Genomic DNA, 9,191 nt, shown 5'->3' on the forward strand with positions numbered 1-9,191 from the left:
TATATATAAAGAGAGCCCTGGCTGGTGTAGCGCAGTGGATTGAGTGCGGGCCTGTGAAGCAAAGGGTCACCGGTTTGATTCCCAGTCAGGGCACATGCCTGGGTTGCAGGCCAGGTCCCCAGTGGGGGGTGCATGAGAGGCAACCACACACTGATGTTTCTCTCCCACTCTTTCTCCTTCCCGTCCCCTCTCTCTAAAAATAAATAAATAAAATGTTTAGAAAAAATATATAAAGGAGGTTAGTATAGTGGAACAAGTCTGGAAACTGGAAGAGCAGGGGTCTGGTTCTGACCCTGCCATGATTTTGCTGCTCAATTTTGGGTAACTCCATGGGTAACCCTCTGCACACTTGACAGCCCCATTTTGAAGTGAAGCTGTTGGACATGACCACTCCAAAGGATCCAACCCCTGTTCTTTGATAACAGGGACTCCAGGCTGGACCCCTATGATTGCACCAGTTGCCATGAGCACCATGGGGAGCTGAGGTGTCCGATGAACAGGACTGTGTTGGTGGGAGATTTTTTTTTTGGAGCTGATGACGCGAGACCAAAGCATAGGAAAATACAGAGTGTAGATGCAGATCAACACACCTGAGTCTTGCAGCCTTTTTGACGTACTCCCCAGTCACTTGGCCTCTCAGAATCTGGTGTTTGCCACCTGTAATACCTCCTCCATAGTGGAGAGTACGTGAAAAATACGTGGTTTATCAAAAGTCCTTAGTAAGTGGTAGCAATCTGGGTAATGGGAAGATGAGTGGAAGGAGGGGAGAGGAGCCATCATGGCATTTTCTGAGATTCCAGGGGACAGGGTTAAAGACATGACTTTGGGGACTGGTTGCTGCAGGATGATGGTGAAGGTCTGGAAGATGGAAAAGTTTCCTGAGGCTGTATGGGCAAAAGAGGGTAGTGTGGTATTTTTGCGCTGAACTTTGGAGAACATTAATAACTGGATGAAGGAGAAAAATGTCCAAGACCAGAAATGCTCGTGAAGGGGAGAGGAGAACTAGGGATGCTCAGAGTCTTAGACATTGAGAGGAAAGACTCTGAAAAAATAAGTGCTGGTCAGCAGCGCAAATGGCAAACCCTGAAGCCAGGACTGTAGGGCTGCTCACAGCCTCCCATCCACCAGTTCACGCCCCTGACCCTGAACTTTTTCAGTGGCCTCCCTCTTTGGTGCACCCATCAGCAGGTATCATCTCATCTCTCATGCCCTCTCCCGTGCCTCCTTAGACTGGAATTGAAGGCATTTCTAGCCACTTTGCAAGTCTGTGGGATTCCCCAGGACCTCTGAGACTGCTGAGCCACGATGCTAACAGCACAATCACAGAAAGACCCCAGTCTGGGCACCTGGGTGGGCCTCCTCTCTGAGCTGAAGACCTTCCAAGCTGCCTGACTCTCAGCATCTGCCACTTAGGCCAAGCAGATGTCCACCTCCCTCCCCTCAAGGATTTATCTACTCAAATGCCGCCCATAATCCCTCTGCTTCTGCACATCCCACTAATCTTCAAGGCGTGCAGCTTGGGGTTTCCTTCTTACCCACCAGCCTAGTCATATAGATCTCATGTGTTACCTTCCCAGCCACGTGGTAGGCAGAGGCTGTCTCGTTTACATCTCTCCATAGGATCTAGTAGGGATCGGCAGACTGTGTGTGGAGCTGTGGTCCAGTACTAGTTTTCTCTGTGTTAGCACCAATTTCTGTTCTGCATTCCACCAAGCTAGTACGTTGCAGGCCCAGGCCTAACTCCTGGGTTTCTGGCTGCATAGACCCGCCAGGCCCTTAACCATCGTGCCTACTGCCTCTCTCAAAGGCACCCATGAAAAAACAATTAAGTCAAAACCTCGCACCAGGAAAATGCCATCTTCACGCATCCACCCTCCTCTCTCCATCTGCCCTTGCCTCCCTGTCCCTTCCCAGCCTCTCTAAGTCTGGTAGAGAAGAAGGGAGGAGATGCCTCATCAGGGGCCCACCAGGGGAGGGACGGTGCTCCAGAGAAGGGCATGTGCAAGTCTGGAAAGGGTACTGGAGATCCCACTCCTGTTCCGTGAGGACAGATGCACACTTCTGTCCCCTCCCAGTGAGTGGGCAAGACTAGGGTGGGGGTCCTTTGTCTATTCTTGGGGATGCCAGGGAAGGACCCTCCCCCATCCCTTCCTTCAGTTCTACCTACAAATGACCAGCACCCTGTTCTTCTGCTTGACTCACCTCCTCTACTCCTGTGGCAGCATCAGCCTGGTTTCTGCTGGCCTTGGGCAGTGCAGTGGAAAGCAGCACAGCCCTGCTCCTTAGCACGGTGGCCCTACAGGGGAGATGGGCCTCTCTCCTAAGAGTGGCCCTGGAAGGAGGGGGTTCCAGCTGGCAGACCAGGGATCCTCTTCTATCAGAATGGGGTTGGAGAGTGGATCTCTAATCCCTGAAAAGCCTTGAGGATTCCCTGTCCATGCTGCTAAATGCAGCACAGGGCCTCTGGGAAGATGAAAGACACAGCCAGGAAATTAATGCTCTCAAGGTATTTCATGCGTGGCCCCTGGAGCAAATGATCTGGGCATCCTTGTGAAGTTCCCGTTTGGGGACTAAAGTTTCTTCCCACTGCAACCCAGAGGAAGGAGGAGTCCTACGTCTGAGCTGCCATCTCCGTGTGACATAGTGATAATACTAAGATGTGCATTGTTTCCTTTCGAAGCACTTGTGAGTGTCGTTTATGTCCTTAAGCATTTTATCCAAGGCCGTACACAGAGTAGGTAAAACTAAGGCCCAACTATAGATGATATAAATGCTGCCAGTACTTACCAGTGTCCTCAGAACCACCATTTATGGAAACCTATTATCCAAGGCCACACACCTCATTGTGGTATAAATACTGCCAAACCCATTACTACAGCAATAACTACCTACTGTTGAACAACTACTCTTATCAGATGCTATGCCAGGCATTACTCATAATGTAGTTAACCTCACAACAAGGTCAGCAAGAAATCTGATGGATCAGGAGGCACAGAGTGTTTCAGAGAATTCGGTGGCTTGTTCGCACCACATAACAGACACACCGTGTCATCTGAATTTGAACCTTAATCTGTTAGGTTGCAAATCATTCTACTGCAGCACCTCTATGGCCAAGGTGCAGTACTGCTTTACAGGGTGGGGACAGTCAGGATGGGAGTGTCTATAAGGCTGGGCGTAGGAGCCAGGCAGTCAAATGCACAGGAGGGCAGATGTGTAGCCGTCCTCAGACCCATTTGGAGGACAGTCTCCCCGACTAGGTACTCCCCTGAGTCCTTCTGGAGTTCAAGGAGAGAAAGGCAGTAGACTAGCTTAGCCTCATTAACTGCTGCCAGGCAGGGCTCACTGGATAAAGCCTGCCTCGTGGGTAGGAGGCACTGGCCAACTAAGAGAGATAGTCCACTCCTGTGTGGAAGAATTCAATTTCTGACGGTGTGGTAACAAAGGTCAAGTTGAAGGAAAGATGAAGTTCACTGGAAGGCCAATGGGGAATGCTTTTACCTTGGTAGAGGTCAGGGATGAGAAATCCAGGTCAAGGGATACTTCTGGGTCAAAGGGTATGTGTGTGCAGAAATAGGACCTAGACCACTAGATGGGACCTGAGGGGAAGAACTGGATGAGTCCTGGTAACTGGGAGGTGTCTTGGAAACAGCAAGTCATCTTAAAGAACAGGTACTCAAGGCAACGTCCAAAGAAGTCCTGTTAGTGTAGCAGGAGCAGGAAGTTGAACGAGCCAGCAGCTGAGCAGGACTGGATGCTGTTCTAGAGCACGGGACTGCGACTGCTCGGGGCCCTGGAGATGTAGCACATTCACTCAGGCACCTCAGATTTTCAGGTGTGACAAGTATCAGCCACAGTGATGGGCCCACCTGTGGGGAGACAGTAGGACAGCCAAGGATGGAACTGGGTAGGGTGATCTCATATCGTACTTCTCATGCTTTGTTCCTGTTGTAGATTAATTAACTCCTGTACTTGTTTTAAATACTCCCCTTCACCCTCAAAATGTGTCTGAGTTTGGACATCATATGGTCTCCTAGATATGGGGGCTGTGAGCTGGGTAACTATCTGACCGAGGCAGCCTTGCCCAGGGCACAGGAAGCACATGTTGCATAGTCTAGTCATGGATTTTGATGTATTTTTTCTCTTGACCCTTTGTTGGTTCCCCATCTTTCCCTTTCCCAGGCTTGGGTTCTGAAACCCCCAAGAAACAGAGCCAGTGTTTGTGGTGCAATACAGAAAAGAAAACAGAAGAAGACAGACATGGTGGTGGTTGGATGCTCATTCTAACCACCTCCTCATTATAGGACCTTGAGGAAATGACTTTCCCTCTCTGAGCCTAATTTTCATGCTTAGAACAGAAAACAATGCTTTGAAGGTGAAGAAGGTGTGTGTAAGGTGCTTAGCACATGTCCTGTATCTGTGGTGGAAGGGGCTCAGTCAGTGGTAGGCGCTACACTGGCAGGAGTAAGTGAGCAGTGTCAGGGTCAGTCTAGTTCTCCTCTGGGACAGGGAGGGACAGAGAACACTGTACAGCAGGGACTGGAGCCCCGGTGCCTGGATCTGTAGCGGAGGGCTCCTGCCCAGCCACACACGTCTCTGGGAACTGAGAGGGAACTAAAAAGGGGGGGTTCTCTTGAACCTGGCATCCTGGAGCATCTGAAGCAGAAGTTTCATGTTCAGGAGGGGACTGCACATGTATAAATAAATAAAGAGGGTATGGGAGTTTGTCTAAGACTGCCGTGCCCACTGCTTAGTAGTTATCTCATTCAACTGTGATCTGGGTTGAAATCCCAGTTCCATGTCTACTAGAAATTCAAGCAAGTTACTTAACCTGCCTAGGCCTCAGTTTCTTAAACTATAAAATTTGGACAATAATACAAACTTTATATGTTGTTCTGAGGATTAAATGAGGCAAAGTATTTAAGCACATGACACCGTGAACATAGCATGTGCTCAAGAAATGGGAGGAGTCTTTGCCTTGGTCATCATCACCACCACCCTCTGAGGTCACACAGCTGGGGAGTGGTCCAGGTGGGGCTGGAGCCCAGACCGTGTTTCTCTGAAGCCTATTTTCATCCCAGCAGGCTTCTCTGCCTGTCAGCTCCGTTTATGTTCCCCTACCAGTTGCACGTGTTATATTAACCTTTCATATATGTATAGTTGGATTTGATTTTTAAAGTTTCTTTGAGAATTTTTGCATTTGCATTCATGAGGGACATGGGTCTGCAGTTTTCTTTGCTTGTAATGTCTTCAGTTTTCGTGTCAGAGGGGGGTTGGCCTCCCAGAACGAGCTGGGAGCTACTCCCTCCGCCTAAATTTTTTAGGAGAGTTAGTACAAACTTGAAAACAGTTCTTCCTCACAGGATTGCTAGAATTCACAAGTGAATCCATCTAGATCTGGAGTTTTCAAAATATTTTATTGTTATTCTATTACAGTTGTTCCAATTGCCCCCCTTTGTTCCCCTCTACCCAGCCTACCCACTAGGGTTTTCTTTGTGAAACGGTTCTAATTCCACATTCAGCTTGAAAAATAAATACATGGCTAGTCAAATAACCTCTTTCTTTTAAAGTGATGTCTTTTAATGAATTTGGATGTTTTATCTAAGTTATCTGATTTTTTGGAATAAAGTGATTTATAAAATTCCTCTATTATCCTTCTAACAGCCCCTCCTCCCCATCCTCTGTGGTTTCCTCACACACACGCACCACCGATCAGTACCCAGTACGGACCCAAGCGGACCTTCTCCGACCTCCAGGGCTCTCCCTCTGCGCAGCACTTCTCTCCAGTGCTTTGCTCTGTGCACCCCAGCCACCTTGGCCTCCGTCAACATGGGCTGCTGAAACAGAATACCATAGACTGGGTGGTTTAAATAACAAACATTTATTTCACACAGTCTTGGAGGCTGAAAGTCTGAGATCAGCATAAAAAGCTTATCGTAGAATATCAAGGTTTTGAAAAGACAGAATACTTAATCCACTAGGAGTTTCCTGTCTAAAACAGAAAACCCAACCAACAGCGGTTTAGATATGCAGACATTAATGTTTTTTACGTAACAAACAGTCTTGAGACAAGCAGCTACTTGGGTTGGCTCCCAGCTGGCTTATGCAGTGAGGGAACCCCTGTGCTTCTTGCGTCATTCCCCTCAGGGTCTCAAGATGGCTTGCTCAGTCCCAGACATGACACCTGTATTCGTAGTAAGAGAAAGGGGCCTTGGGAGAAGAGGTTGTATCACAGAGACTCTCTCCCTTTGTTAAGACAATGAATATTTTCACAAAAACTCTTCAGCCGGTTTCATTTTGTCTCACGGAACAGGACCAAGTTCCACAGCTGGCTTAGCTGGAGGGAATTCTGGGTGAGAGAGATGTGAGAGTGTCCTTTGGACTCGGACAGTTCAGTATCCACGGCCCCCAGATAAACGTTGTTGGTAGGAACCTGGTCTTATCAGCAAAGAAGGGGGAAGTGAATAGTCACCCAACTAGTATGTGTCACACTAAATTGTATAACCTCAGTGAGGTGAGGGAAGGCGGCACTTTCGTTTGGATATAGAAAAAACTAGAGAGAAATGCAAGGAAATTTTCTTTGTTGTATGGAAGGAACTACAGGGTAATTATATTCTTCTTTCTTTTTTCCTACCTTTACAAATTTTCTCTGATTCACATGGATTTCTTCACTTAGAAAACATGGCGGGCTCTATTGGAATTGCCCTGTGTGTCAAGAACCCACAGCGGAACGGCCTCCAGACCAAGAGTCAGGGTGCTCTGTTTCTCAGACTCTACCACCCAAAGCTGAGGTAGAGGCCTCAAGAAACAACTCGACTCCCAGAACGGCTGGAGTCCAACTTGAGGGGGTCAGAAAAGTTGAGGGGGGCCCATCCCCAGGCTAGAGACTTGGGTGGTCCTAGCTTGTCACCACCCCCACTGCAAAGGGAGTGTGTTGGAAGCACTTTAGGGCCAGGCAGACCTAGACTGGGATGTCAGCTGCCTCAAGCAGCTGTGTGACCTTGGACAAGTCTTTTTACCTCTGAACATCAGTGTCCTCACCTATGAGGTGGAAGTAATGTGTCTCTTCCACAGAGTAGTTGGAGAATTAAATGACTTGATGTCTGTGCCGGGCACACAGAAGGTGCACCATAAATGTTGGTCCCTTTCCCCTTTTTCTTCCTTATCCCTGGAAGAATGCGTATCTAGCCAAAGCCCCAGAAGAACCCACTCCCCTCAGGGGTGTGCTCTTGGATCTAAGTGTGTGAGCCACCACCTCCCCCTCCACAGGGGCTCTGTTCTCCCCACCTGAGAGGCCGCCCACCTCTGTTCTGGCCCGTATGGGATTGTGTACTGGGTTCGGCATCAGTCGGAAGCACGGCCTGCATGGCTAGCCAAAACCACATTCAGGATCCTAGCTCTGCACAGCCTGCTTAGGGCTCCAGGCTTCCATTTCCATATCTATGACATAGGGCTAATAGTGCCATAGGGTTTAGTATAAATATCTGGTCCATAATGACTAGTCAGAAAAAAACAAACAAGCTCAGTGGTAAGTGTCGTTGTGACATGGGGAGCACAGCCCCATTTCACACTGAGGAAGCTGAGGCTCTGGGAAGCTGAGTGACTTGACCAGGTTGCAGTGACCATGTGTCTGTCTGATGACACATCGCTGGGTCCCCTGTGCGTAGTTGCTTCCCCAGAGGTTGCTCTTGCTGAGCAAAGGGCGGGGCTGTCCCTGTGCTGTCAGTGAGAGGTGCCTACTGGGGCTGCAGCCTGGTATTAAAGATACTGGATGAGGTGGGGGCCAGCCTGGGGAAGACGGACGGGAGCAGGGCCTGAGGGCTTATCAGGAGGAAAGACTGCGATTCAGACAACCCCACATACTCTCATGAGAAAAAATAGGGCAGGTGAGGGCTACTGCCTTGTAGTACAGTCTGGGGATTCTGGGGGAGAGAAGAGAGTGTGGTTAAAGATGGCAGGGTGGAGAGGCAGGTATGGGGCAGAAGGGTGCTTTAGAGGGCACACCACTGGTGTCAGAAGGGACCAGTATTTGCTTTTGGCTCAGTACAAGAAAGGCTGGGAGGGGAAGCCCAGGGTTGGGGGTACAGGGCTGGGGCAGGCTCCTACTCTGAAGCAGCCTCCGCCCTCAGGGCTTAGGAAACATGCACTTTCAGGCATCCGTGGAAAGTGTGCTCTGGCAGGAGTGGGTGAGCGAAGGTGGCAGCCGCCCCAGCCCACCCACCAGGGACCCCTGAGGGCCAACACCTGCTCCCTGGGGCCAGGCTCCAGGCTCCTCTCTGACCCTCGGATTCTGACTTCAGTTTCCATCCCTTTCCAGGCTGGTGGCACTCTTTCCTGCCTCTCTGGTCCTCTGTCTCCTTGTCTGCCCATCAGCATATGTTGATTTTTTTGTTGCTGTGACTCTATTCTGCCCAGTCTGTGTCTCTGGTCTGTACTCTTGTGCATCTTTTTTTATATATATATTTTAAAGATGTTATTTATTTATTTATTTATTTATTTATCTTTAGAAAGGAAGGAGAGAGGGAGAGAAACATCAATGTATGGTTGCCTTTTGTGCATCCCCTGCTGGGAGTTGGCCTGCAGGGAACCGGCCTGCAACCCAGGCATGTGCCCTGACTGGGAATCGAACCATGATCCTCTGGTTCGCAGGCCCGCGCTCAATCCACTGAGCTGCACCAGCCAGGGCCTGTACTCTTGTGCATCTTTGCTGCCCACAGATGGGGACCTGGCACCTCAGACCCGTAATACACCTGCTCTGTCTTCCTCTCTTAGGATCTCCAGGTCCTCCGGGCTTTTCTGGCTCACCCTTTGGCCCTCCAGCTCAGCAGACCCCTGGCCCTCTGAGGAGGGAACCCCTGGGTTCCCTCATACCCAGAGCCAGAGCTCTCTCCTCTTCATGGGCAGCACTGAGGGTTCCAGGGGCTGTGGGACAAGCAGGAGGGACATGTAGAAGAGCCAGCTCTGGCAGCGCCCGCCTGGCCTCTGACACTCCCCTCACGCAGCTTGCTGGGAAGAAGGAGGCCATAGTGCAGAGGGCAGGGGGGAACATGAGGTCTCAGGGAGGGTCTGCATATGGCTGTGTCTCTGTGCACAGAGTGGGCACCAGCAGCCTGGCATCACCACCCCCTTGCACCTGCTTGGCCTTGTCAGTTGCCTGCCTCCGCTTCATTCACATTGTATCTTGGCTGTGATTT

This window comes from Sturnira hondurensis, unplaced genomic scaffold (genome assembly GCF_014824575.4).
Source record: "Sturnira hondurensis isolate 20B ecotype Veracruz unplaced genomic scaffold, ASM1482457v3 Scaffold0021490, whole genome shotgun sequence".
Classification (NCBI taxonomy): Eukaryota; Metazoa; Chordata; class Mammalia; order Chiroptera; family Phyllostomidae; genus Sturnira; species Sturnira hondurensis.